Below are 13,621 nucleotides of genomic sequence, written 5' to 3' on the forward strand. Positions count from 1 at the left end.
CTGGATAGCATAATTCAAACCAAGGTGGTCTGCCCCCCCAAGACCATGGTCTGAACCATTCTATTTATTACAACCTAAAAACACTCTCCAAGTAGTAGCATCTCACCTTTATGTTCATTTGTTTTTTTTTTTTTTTTTTTTTTTTTTTTTAGAGAGAGAGAGATCACAAGTAGAGAGGCAGGCAGAGAGAGAGGGGGATGCAGGCTCCCTGACGAGCAGAGAACCCAATGTGGGGCTCGATCCCAGGACCCTGAGACCATGACCTGAGCCGAAGGCAGCGGCTTAACCCACTGAGCCACCCAGGTGCCCCAATGTTCATTTGTTTTTAATTTGCAGGCCAAAACTATCAAAAAAGAAAGATCCCACATTCCAGAAAGATTTACTCAAAATAATTCTGTGTAATGCTTGACAGCTGCTACGTGACCAGGTGCTCTGTTGATGGAATCATGGCACCGAGTTAAAATGAGAAGCTAAACGAAACAGCTTTGTCTGGTGACAAGTGCTGTGTTTGTTACATATCCCCTACACTACCACTAATCTATCATTCTCTCCTGGAAAATATGCCAGGCCACTTTTGCTGGATTCTAACAGATGATAAATTCTTGATGTTTACACCTGAATACTAAGCTTTTTTTTTTCCTTTACAGAGTCAACTATTCTGCAGGTCCGCTCATTCTAATATGGCCAACAGCTCCTAACAAGTTGTTACTGCAATGTTTTGAGTCATCTTATTTAGGAACTGAATGAGAAGAAATTCACTATTGTCACATTATATTTCATCATATACACATCCTGCTTTGTAACACGATAACATCTTTCCTTAAGGCTAAAGGATGCCTCATACACTACAATCTCACATATACACCCAGTGGCACCAAAGCATAAACCATATCTTATTTCTTCCAGAGTACTGTTTCAGAAAAGAAAGAAATCCATTTTAGAGTTTACCCTAAAAAACATGCAGTCACTTATAAAAAGCTTCCACACGGATTATGAAAATCTTATAAAGAATTCCTAACATGTATCAACTAGTTCACACATTAACTTCTTTATGTGATCACTATTTGAGCTTTTCATTTCAGTGGGACTTGCTATGTACAGCAAAGGTGGGAAAAGCTTTTCTGCCACAAGAAGACAAAGGCAATTACCTGTGGCAGTGTCTTTGTTATTACAATTACTGCTAAAGCCACCAAAAAATCCTTCAAGACCAAGCCAGAGAGCTCAGCAAAATAAAAGTCAGATATTTGGTAAATTCTAAGAAAAGTAACAGCAACCTCATTAAATTTTGTAAGGCCCAAGTCTGCATATAAGAAAGGACACTTAGACTTTGAAACCTGTCAGCTTGGCAGGGAATAGAATGCTTCCATCTGGTGAATGAAAGGGAAAAATCAAGGCAAGTGTTTTGGGAAAAATTCACTAAGAAACACGGAAAAGGGATAAGAAGAAAGGAGGTGGTTAGGAGACTGAAACTAAATTCATATAAACCAGCAGACTTGTGGATCTGAAAACATTAGCAGATCACAGTAGCTCTTGCTTTCCTAGCATCTTGGTGGTGCCATGATAGCAAAATTTGGCTCCTTTTCTAGTTCAAGAATCAGAGTAAGGTCTCTTCCTGTGCTTCCAGTGTGTGGTATTCAGCACAAACAACTGGCAGGCCAGAAGGAACTCAGAATACATCTTGGTTTATGGGTGGATGGAATAAATCAAAAGGAGAGAAAAGTTCTAATGATGACATTTTTGCCTAGAAATAAAAGATTTACAAATGACTAGCTTGAAGTGGTACCTTTCTTGCCTTAAAAGATCAGTTGTATTTACAGCATGCTTTTCCCCATTCTATTTTAAAAATAAATAATTAAATAAAAGGGTGGTACCTGGGTGGCTTAATCAGTTAAGGTCTGCCTTTGGCTCAGGTCCCGATCCTAGGGTCCTGCCTGGGAACAAGCCCAGCATCAGGGCTCCCTGCTCAGCAGGGAGTCTCCTTCTCTCTCCCTCTGCCCCTCCCCCTGCTTGTGCTCTGTCTCTGCTCTCTCTCTCAAATAAACAAATAAAATCTTTAAAAAGAAAAAATAAAATCCAAAATGGTATCATAATGTACTTAACATGTTTTTTAAAAAAAAGTAAGACCGTGACTAGAATGAAGACTGGCTTATTTCTCTAGCACAAACACATTAAAGGGTTAACTTCATTTTTTAAGGGAAAAAGATAGTCATCCTCCAACTTGGAAGAAACCAAATCCCTCTAGTTGTGGCTTTTGGACTAATTCCAACACATCTGGTTTTCAACAACTATGGGGGAGGGAGAGAGGAAGAGCTATCCAGTGTAAAGTCCTACAAAAGCGTACTCAACCGGCTTGTTGACAATTAACAAATCAAATTTTACTCAGGTCATTGGTGAATTCAGTTCTATAATGTAGACTGCACCCTTTCTTATCAGTGTGTAAAACAAATTTTCCATTTTCTTCCTTCTAACACACACAGACAAAACTGATACAGAGGAATTACATCTACAGGCGGGAGGGTGGGATTCCTGTGTACCCGCTCTTGAAGCATTTCCCTACCTCTGCTTAACTCAGTGTTGCTCTTACTTCCGTATCTAAATTGTACGTGCCTGACATCCTCTGCGTTGTCAGATAAGATCTGCATCACACTTACTTCCTGAAAATCTGCTGTACGTAGTCACTGATAAAATGTCAGACTGATACTACTTACTCTTGGTATTTTACCAGCAAAACACTGACCCATATAGGAGCAGTATATGAACGACCTCATTAGAGGTAGGTTTCTGAAAGACTTTAAAGAATGAGAGGTTTGCCCCCAATTCTAAAAAGTCTTTTTTAAAAGATTTTATTTGTCAGAGAGAGAGACAGAGAGAAAGATAAACAGAGGGCGAGGCAGACACCCCGCTGAGCAAGGACCCTGCCGCAGGACTTAATCCCAGGACTCCCGGATCAGGACCTGAGCCCAAGGCGGACAGACGCTCAACCAACTGAGCCAGCCACCCTAGAAAATCTTTTAATTCAAGTCCTAAGATCAACCATGTTGATATTCCAGGAAAAAAAGCTCTGATGTTTCCATGTAATATTTCACGTATATATTTCATGTTTTCATGGTATTTTCAATTATAAAACCAAAGTAACATATCACGTACTGGGAACAAAACTGTTTCAAGAAGTAAAAGTAACACATCCAAATTAAAATTTCATTTGAATTAGAAGCTCCTAACTGAAGTTGATGATTTTACCGTGCAAAGAATGATAACTTCCTTGTCACTGCTCTCCCTCCTGTGAAGCTTCTGAGAAGGTATACCCTGAAAACAATGACACATGTTGCTAAGGAAGGAAACTTTTTAATAAAATATTTTCCATTTATCAAGTAGTACAATCACACAATTTCATCACAAATGGCAAAGGGTACTCACTGAAAATGAGATTAAATAAATCTTCAAGGGCAAGATTTTATGTTCTAGGGAATCTCTGAAAACTAAATCCCTCCTCTGAAGACAGTGTGGGTTAGGTATGGCAAATACTGTCAAGGGCTTCCTTTTCAGACCAGAAGAGCACACACAATACTGCTGCATACAAATGCAGATTCGTCCAAGTTTGGGCATCCCAGAAGATCTCATCATTATAGAGGATCTCTCTCTGAGTTAAAATCTGAACAGCCTTAAAGAAGGGAAGACTTTTCTGTAGCAACAAAAATTAAAATGTTTATTAAGAATTAAAAAAAAAAAAAAAGAATATCCCACCTAACATCCCCTCTTTTCACTTTCTTGAGGATTTCTGACTTCAAACATTAGTAAATTTGACAATTTAGAAAAAAGTTATATTTTGACAACATAAAGAGCTTGGCAAATGTTATGATTAAAAACCCTAAGTTTAGAGGCGCCTGGGTGGCTCAGTGTGGTTAAAGCCTCTGCCTTTAGCTCAGGTCATGATCCCGGGATCCTGGGATCGAGCCCCGCATGGGGCTCTCTGCTTAGCAGGGAGCCTGCTTCCTTCTCTCTCTGCCTGCCTCTCTGCCTATTTGTGATCTCTGTCTCTGTCAAAAAATAAATAAGTAATCTTTAAAAAACAAACAAAAACAAACAAAAAAACCCTAAGTTTACCTGAATGTTAATAGCGATTAACTGAATTCATGGTCAACCTGAGGTGAAATACCTCAGAGGTCCCTACAACACTGGCCATGGAATCCAACCCCATTAAACAGCAAAACCAAGGACAGAATATAAGATACAAAGTAGATTTGTTCTACAATTATTCTTAGAGTTAACTAAAAGGAAAATAACATGTTCTTCATTAAGATAAGCAAAGAGAAATCACTCAAGTCCAATTTATTCATTACTTTCAAGTTCATGTTCAAGTGCATAAACAGATAAAAAAATAATTGAATAGATACCCATCTTAGGTTCTTAATTATGTTTAAAACTCAGTTATCAGAATATCATAAACTTGCTTTGAGTGTATTCAATTTCTTTTTTTAATAAAGATTTTATTTATTTATTTGAGAGAGAGAGAGAGTGTGCGCACAAGCCGGGGGGTGGGGGCAGAGGGAGAGGGAAAAGCAGACTTTCCACTAAGTAGGGAGCCTGATGCAGGGCTCAATCCCAGGACCCTGAGATCATGACCTGAGCTAAAGGCAGACGCTTAACCAACTGGGCCACCCAGGAGCAACCATATTAAGTATCTTCTGATCTTGTCATATAACAGCTGTAATGTCTACTAAATGTTAGGTTCTTAAACTTCCCACTTAGAAGGGCATTGGAGGGGTGCCTAGGTGGCTCAGTTGGTTAAGCGTCTGACTTTGGCTCAAGGAGTGATCTTGTGGTCCTGGGATCGAGCTCCACCTCCGGCTCTGCGAACCACAGAGTCCGCTTGGGATTCTCTCTCCCTCCCTCTCCCTCTGCACTTCCCAACAGCACACACACTCTAACAGATAAATAAATCTTTAAAAAAAAAAAAAAAAAGAGTGGCAATTCCATTGAACATTAAAAAATGTGGCTTTTTTAGAGGCTTAAAAACTGTGGCAGTCTTTTCCCTTAAAAAAAAAAGAAGAGGGTAGACTACTAAATTTTGGGGTGATTCATATGCAATCCTATCTGGAGGAAGAAGAGAAAAAGCCCTGCAAATTTTTTAAAAACCGCTTCTAATTGGCAGTTCCCTTTTTTTCAGCGAGAAGAAAGTACAGCTGATCCTTGAACAATGTGGGAGTTAGGGGCACAACCCCCTTCATGAAGTTGAAAATTCACATATAACTTTTGACTCCCCAAACCACTGTTGACATAAGCCTTACTAGTAACATAAACAGTTACTTAACACATATTTTCTATGTTTTATGTATTATATACTATATTCTTTTTTTTTTTTTTTAAGACTTTACTTATTTATTTGACAGACAGAGATCACAAGTAGACAGAGAGGCAGGCAGAGAGAGAGGAAGGGAAGCAGGCTCCCTGTTGAGCAGAGAGCCAGACGCGGGGCTCGATCCCACCACCCTGAGATCATGACCTGAGCTGAAGGCAGAGGCTTTAACCCACTGAGCCACCCAGGTGCCCCTATACTATATTCTTATACCAAAGTAAGCTAGAGAAAATAAAATGTTAAGAAAATCACAAGGAAGAGAAAATACCACATTTATAGTGGTATACTGTATTTATCAAAAACAAATCTGCAGGGGCGCCTGGGTGGCTCAGTGGGTTAAAGCCTCTGCCTTTGGCTCTGGTCATGATTCCAGGCTCCTGGGATCCAGTTCTTTGCTCAGTGGGGAGCCTGCTTCCCCCTCTCTCTGTCTCTGCTGCTTCTCTGCCTACTTGTGATTTCTGTCAAATAAATAAAACAAAAACAAAAAACAAATCTGTATATAAGAAAACAATCCCATTTACAAACTGCATTAAATTAAATTAAAATACCTAGGAATAAACTTAACCAAAGAGGTGAAAGACCTGTACTCTGAAAACTATTTAATGCTGATGAAAGGATTTCAATATGATGCAAAAAAATGGAAAGACATTCCATGCTCAAGTTGGATGAATAATTACTGTTAAAATGTCTACACTACCCACAGCAATCTAAAGATTTACTGCAATCCCTACCAAGATACCAACGGCAACTTTCACAGAACTAGAATAACCAATACTGAAATTTGTATGGAACCACAAAAGACTCAAATAGCCAAAGCAATCTTGAAAAAGAAAAAAACAAAATAGGAGATACCACAACCCCAGATTTCACATTATGTTACAAAGCAGTAATAATTAAAGCAGTATCGTACTGGTACAAATGCAGACACATAGGTCAATGGAATAGAACAGAAAACCCCAAAATAAACCCATAATTATAAGGTCAATTAATTTTTGACAAAGGAGGAATGAATATACAATGGGAAAATGTTCAATAAACAGTGTTGGAAAAACTGGACATCCACATATGAAAGAGTGAAAGTGGACCACTTTCTTTCACCACACACAAAAATAAACTCAAAATCGATTAAAGACATAAATGTGAGATCTGAAACTATAAAAATCCTAGAAAAGAACACAGGCAGTAATCTCTCGGACACTGGCTGTAACATTTTTCTAGATATGTCTCTTGAGGCAAGGGAAACAAAAGCAAAAATAAATATTGGGACTACACGAGCATAAAGAGTTTCTTCACAACAAAGCAAACAACCAACAAACCTAAAGTGCAACCTACTGAATGGGAGAAGATATTTGCAAATGACAAGTCCGAAAAGGATTAGAATCCACAATATATAAAGAACTGTTACACCTCAACACCCAAAAAACAATCCAATTAAAAATGGGCAGAAGACATGAACAGACATTTCTCCGAAGACATACAGATAGCCAACAGACACACTGAAGATGTTCAGCATCACTCATGATCAGGAAAATGTAAATCAAAACTACAATGAGATAATCACTTCACACCTGTCAGAATGGCTAAACTCAAAAACACAAATCACAAGTGTTGGCGAGGATGTGGAGAAGAAGGAACCCTCTTGCACTGTTGGTTGGCATGCAAACTGCTGCAGCCACTGTGGAAAACAGTATGGAGGTTCCTCAAAAAATTAAAAATCGAACTACCCTATAATCCAGTAATCGCAGTACTGGATATTTATCCAAAGAATACAAAAACACTAATTCAAAGGGATACATGCACCACTGTGTTTATGCAGCATTATTTACAGCAGCCAAGCTATGAAAGCAGCTCACATGTCTATCAATAATTGAATTGAAGAAGAAGAAATGGTATTACATAAAATGGAATATTACTCAGTCATAAAGAATCAAATCTTGCCATTTGCAACAACATGGATAGAACTAGAGAATATAATGCTAAGCAAGATAAGGCAGTAAAAGAAGGCAAATACCGTAAGATCTCACTCATGTGAAATTTAAAAAACAAAACAGAGGCACCTGGGTGGCTCAGTGGTTTAAAGCCTCTGCCTTTGGCTCAGGTCATGATCCCAGGGCTCTGGGATCGAGCCCCACATTGGGCTCTCCGCTTAGCGGAGAGCCTGCTTCCTCTTCTCTCTCTCTCTCTGCCTGCCTCTTTGCCTACTTGTGATCTCTGTCAAATAAATAAATAAAATCTTTAAAAAAAAAAATAGAGAAGCAAAGGGGAAAAAAAAGAGACAAACCAAGAAGCGAACTTTTTTTTTTTTTTTTTTTAAAGGAAGCTCCACATCCAGCATGGAGTCCAACTCTGGGCTTGAACTCACAACCCTGAGATCAAGACCTTAGCTGAGATCAAGAGTCAGATGCTTAACCAACTGAATCAACCAGGTACCCCAACAGACTCTTAACTATAGAGAAACAACTGATGGTATCCAGATGAGAGAAGGGGAGGAGGGAAGAGTAAAATTGGGAATAAGGATTAAAGAGTACACTTATCACAATGAAAAAAAAATCTACATATAAGTGGACCCATGCAGTTCAAGCCTGTGTTATTCAAGGTCAACTGGAGAATGTTTTGCTTCAGCAGGTCAAAGACCCATGTGTCTGAGCATTTTCTTTAGTGGTCTTACTTCAACAGGGAAACTAGGGTAGAAACAATGTACAGCAATGCATAGATAGGACTCAAAAAAAAAAAAACCCACACAACACACAAAACCCACCCCAAAAATTTAAAAAAGATATTCTATGAAAAGAAAAATTCAGAGGCATGGGAAAAGATTACGGCAGTTATGGCTGGAACAACTCCAGTGATCGTACTGAATCAATTGGATCTTTACAAAGCACACTGTGCATCTGAAACACAGGGCACTGAATCCATGCACCGATGTAAACCACCCGGCATGCAGGGGACTTAGGCAATACTCCACTAGATTGTCATTGATTAGGACCTTATGAACGTAGCTTGATGATTTACACTGGAAACTTAAACACTAGGAAAACTTCACAGAATCAAAAAATAGAATATTAGAAAATGAGACCACCTAATTAAAAATGTTAAAAGGATTTAGAGCTACTGAGTTTGGAAGAAATAAGGGAAGTAAACCAAACCTGCTCTTAAAGGGCAGTTTCCCTAAGGATTTCCTAAGCCCAATCCTCAAGACTATCCCTGCTCCTCTCAGAGACAAGAACCTTTGGCACCCCTGCCATCCTCTGCTACAGAGCAAAGGCTTTTGGCTTCAACCTGGAGACCGATAAACTGGAACGGTAAAGTTTCAGCTTTTACTAAATGCTAAGTCTTAAGAGCATGTGATCCAACATCATTTCTTATTCAGAGAATAAGATTTTTGTATGTTCAGCTGCTAGATGAAATGAACAAAATTTGTGTTACTTTGGAATTATCTAATTCAAGACATGAGTGTCTTGAGGTGTTCATCGATTACCATCTACAGAACATTCACAGGATGGAAATTCTTAGTCCTATCATGCATGGTATCATGTATTTCTGGCTTATGAACTTCTTTAAAATTGACTGAGGACAAACTCCTTCCTAGAAAGCCAAGGAACTCCATCCCTCTCTCTGGACACACTAGCCTTCTTCCTGGTACTCATATAGGCCCGATACACTCTGGTCTAGGGGCTTTTCTTTGTATTGGTCGTTCCTTCTGCCTGGTATTGCTTTTACCAAGTTTCAAGTTTTTCCTCAAATCATACCTTCTCAATGATGCTAGCCCGGCCCCCTATTTAAATCTGCCACCTCTCCACTTAATGCATTAGCTGCTCTACTTTTTAAAGATTTTATTTATTTAGAGAGAGCATGTGCATGAGCAGGGGGAAGGGCAGAGGGGGAGGGAGAGAATCCCAAGCAGACTGGGCACTGAGCCCAGCGCCCAACACAGGGCTCAATCCCATGACCCTGCGATCATGACCCGAGCCACAAACAAGAGTCGGATGCTCAACCAACTGAGCTCCCCAGGCTCCCCTAACCATTTTACTTTTTATTTTAAAGCCCATACCACTAACATGCTAATTACATTTATGAAAAGCATAATAAATACACTAATTATGCTCATTATTTGTCATCTGCCTCCTCCCACTGGGAAGTAAGCTTTTCAAAGGTAGGAATCTTTGTTTAGTTCACAATATATCCCAAGATCCAAGAACAGAGGGCTGCCTGGGTGGCTCAGTCTGTTGAGTGTCTGCTTTTAATTCAGGTCATGATCCCAGGGTCCTGGGATCGAACCCTGCTTCTCTCTCTCCCTCTTCCTGCCACTTTTCCTGCTTGTGTGCACTCTCTGTCACATAAATAAATAAAATCTTAAAGAAGATAGACTCCATATATTTGGGCACCTGGGTGGCTCAGTGGGTTAAGCCTCTGCCTTTGGCTTGGGTCATGATCTCAGGGTCCTGGGATCAAGTCCCGCATCAAGCTCTCTGCTCGGTGGGGAGTCTGCTTCTCCCTCTCTCTCTGCCTGCCTCTCTGTCTACTTGTGATATCTCTCTGTCAAATAAATAAATAAAATCTTTAAAAAAAAATCCTAGAACAGTACCTGGCACATGGCAGACTTTCAGATATTTACTGACTAAACTAACTCAAATGCAAAATGTTGCTCATGATTTGAATTACAAGAAAGAATTTCCTGTATTACAGACAACACATTTCCTACTAAAAGAAATACCCCATTAATGTTTTTAATGTAGCCAAAACCATGAGAGACCGTTTCTTTTTTAAATAGAACATATGGGAAAAGCCACATTCCTGTGAACATTGTGTGCACAGCAAATCCACATCCAGACTATCATTTTCCAGATATGGTAATGATCATAATAGTCAGTGACAGTAATTTAATTCTAGCCAGCAAAAGAAGGATTTCAGACTTAAGGTTTCAAGACTATCCTCTGACACTAACTGAACATTTTTATATATAAATCATTTTATTTTTATAACTCAAGTTTCTGACATCTAAGATGTAAACTGATTCTTAAGGCAAGAACTCCTTCTGGCAAAAGACTCCAGGACATCCATATTTCAAGACCAAGAAATCAGTTTCTGTATTTTATGTATTAAATCTATCTAAAGTGCTTTCTTTACACATGACTAGAGAAGAAGAAAAGCTTATATAGAGGCAAAAGGAATTTCAAAACACAAATAGGATTAAGTCACAGTTTAAAAACATTCAATGGCTTCTCACTGTGGTTAATAAAATGAAACTCCTCACATCATGGCTACAAGACCCAGCTTGATCTGACACCAGCAGTCCTCTTTCTAACACCCCACCCACCCCTCTCCCTCATTCACCAGGCTCTAGAGCACATAGGACACACACACTTTCCCGGCTCACACACAGAACATGGCTTAGGGTGGTATATATTCCCAATATTTCTGCCTTCCTCCCATCCTTGAAGCCTCAGCTTACCTGTTACCTCATGGAGTCTGCTTATCCACCCCCTTCAACCCCATTTACACTTCAGCTCCTTATCTGCATCTCTTAACACTTGCAATGGGACAAGATCTTATGGGACAGGCCTCTCCCATAAGAATAACTGTCCTCTTTTAGGACAAGTACAGTCTGTCTTATTTATCACCCTATCCCCAGCCCCTAACACGTTCTCTGTTAATACAGTTAAGTGTCTATAGACAGCGCAGTTAAATGCTCAAATACTTGCCTGACTGAAAGAGTGTATGCCCACTATGAGTTAATTTGAGGTCTAAGAGATCAACAGATACTTTTAATTTTATAAGCTGTAAAAACAAAGTGAATGGATCAAGTTGAAGTGTTGCATCTTTCATGCCAAACAAAACCTTCTGTGACTGATCTCCACCACCCACCTGTTTAAGACTAATGTTCAGTGCTACACATAGAAATTCTCACCTGCTTTGGGAATCCTCATCTTTTGGTTTTCTCCTTCCCCACTACATGAAAAGAAACTAAGATTACATAATACTTTTGTGAAAAGCCTATATATTTGCTTTATAAAACAAAGCTATGTGCACTTAATTCTGTCCACTTTTGGGGTACCTGGGTGGTCAGTCTGTTAAGAATCTGCTTTCCAGGGTACCTGGGTGGCTCAGTGGGTTGGGCTTCTGCCTTTGGCTCAGGTCACGATCTCAGGGTTGTGGCATCCGGCTCTCTGCTCAGCGGGGAGCCTGCTTCTCTCCCCCCATCTCTGCCTGCCTATCTGCCTACTTGTGATCTCTCTCTCTGTTAAATAAATAAATAAAATCTTTAAAAAAATTTGTCCACTTCTTTTTAAAAATTAATTATTTTTATTAACATATAATGTATTATTTGCCCCAGCGGTACAGGTCTGTGAATTGTCAGGCTTACACACTTCACAGCACTCACCACAGCATATACCCTGTCCACTTCTATTGTATAGTTTTCCTATGGCCTGATCATGACTACATTCTGTATATGCTTACAGTTTAGAATGAGAGGGATTGTATTAGTCCCAAACTGTTGAATTTTCACATTCAACTATCCATTAAATGCCAGGCACTATGCTAACAATATTATTATTACCACACCCACCTCACTGCCACTAAACACTATATGGTATTTACAATGAGCCAGGCACTGTTGTCTATGCTTTACAAATGTTCATTCTTCTATGAAGTGGACACTATTATTATCACATACCACAGATATCATAGATAATGGAACTGAGGCACGCAGATGTTAAATAATTTGCTATGCGTCACACAGCTATTAACGCACTAGCTATTAACAAACTGGGAGGCTGAAGTCCACACTGTGAAGACACAATGGAATATGGTCTCACCAAAAATGACTAAGACCATACCCTGAAGGGCCATGCCTTTAAAAAGCCCTGCCTTTTAAAAAAAATTTTTTTTCTAGATTTTATTTATTTGTTTGACAGACAGAGATCACAAGTAGGCAGAGAGGCAGGCAGAGAGAGAGGAGGGAAAGCAGGCTCCCTGCTGAGCAGAGAGCCCGATGTGGGGCTTGATCCCAGGACCCTGGGATCATGACCTGAGCCTAAGGCAGAGGCTTTAACCCGCTGAGCCAGGTGCGCCTAAAAAGCCCTGCCTTTTAGGGGAAATAGAACTGTAAACAAATATTTATAACACATTTGTGCTAGGTGTAATATACTTGTATGAGGTACAGGAAAGATCAACAATTGTGCTCAAGGGAGATCAAGAAAAGCTTTATGGGAGATAGATACCACCATGGGAAAATTCAGTGAAATAATTAGTATTCATCTTCCTTTAGGTCTTGGAAGCATCTGACACATAACTCCGTTCTCTTCTGGATATCGGATTTTCCTGATTCTCCTCCAGTCCCTCTCGGGTAAGCTCTTCTTCCTCTGTCCCATCCCTAAATATTTAGTATCCTCAGCAAACTGCTTTAGGCTCGCCATCCGGTCACTTCACATACCCTCTCCACCCCCACCAGCTACTCCAATGGCTTAAAATACCAACTAAATGCTAAGGACTTCCTTATCTCAATCTCCCAGCTCAGACCTCTCCTGCGTTTAAGACCCAGGAGACACCTGGATTACGCAGTCCTTCACAATCAAACGTACTTTCAGATATACTTCAGACTTAAAGGTCAAAAAACAGTTCAACAATCTGTACCTTATCATGTGTCGTTAGGTCTCTGACCGGCAGAAATAATCCCTGGGTCACAGGGCTATGTGATTATTTCCCTCATTCTGTTTCAAGCACCAATGCAAGTATTTACTGATTTTGAAAGAAACGGTCATATACTTTACGAATGCGCTTGGAAGTCAATTTCGATCATCCTTAAGAGCAAGAGAATGATGGATAAAAGACAACTCAGGAAAGTGGTTTAAGCTTGTAACCTTAGTCTAGCTTGATGTTCTTTCCAGGATATTTGCTTTTTCCTAATAAAAATGAACTAAAAAAACTCTCTTTGACCCAGAAATTAATTGAGAGATAAGCATTATTTAGTCCTGAACCAAGAATCTGAAAGCTTAAAAAAAGGAGCTATGATCTGCTACAGAGGCCACCACAACTAGAAAGCTCAGGCGAAGTTCGAACGAACGGCTTTAAAAGCACTGCTTTGGGGAGCAGGCCGCATCAGTCTTAAAAGGTAGCCAGTAAAAGTACCTGAGGAAAGAAACAGGTAAGAGGAAAACAGGTTAGGAAGACCTAAAAACATACTTTGTTAAAGAGCGAAGGAGGTCAGGGCAAGAAGGAGGGAGGAGCTCGCTGGTGGGAGCAGTGGACAGAGGGCTGAGCAGC

At 39.8% G+C, this 13,621-nt stretch overlaps 1 protein-coding gene across 4 annotated transcripts in view; it reads right to left on the reverse strand.

Annotated features, from left to right (window-relative positions):
* Positions 1-13,621, reverse strand: part of FAM118B (family with sequence similarity 118 member B) — a 50,846-nt gene that overhangs the window by 29,807 nt on the left and 7,418 nt on the right. Inside the window, exon 2 of one of the 4 annotated variants that reach the window (XM_046017347.1) lies at positions 3,241-3,306. The exons of the other annotated variants lie outside the window; for them this stretch is intronic. The gene's annotated coding sequence lies outside the window, so the exon portion shown is untranslated. The remainder of the gene's footprint in view (positions 1-3,240; positions 3,307-13,621) is intronic. 4 annotated transcript variants of the gene reach the window in all.

Source organism: Meles meles, chromosome 8, assembly GCF_922984935.1.
Source record: "Meles meles chromosome 8, mMelMel3.1 paternal haplotype, whole genome shotgun sequence".
NCBI lineage: Eukaryota > Metazoa > Chordata > Mammalia > Carnivora > Mustelidae > Meles > Meles meles.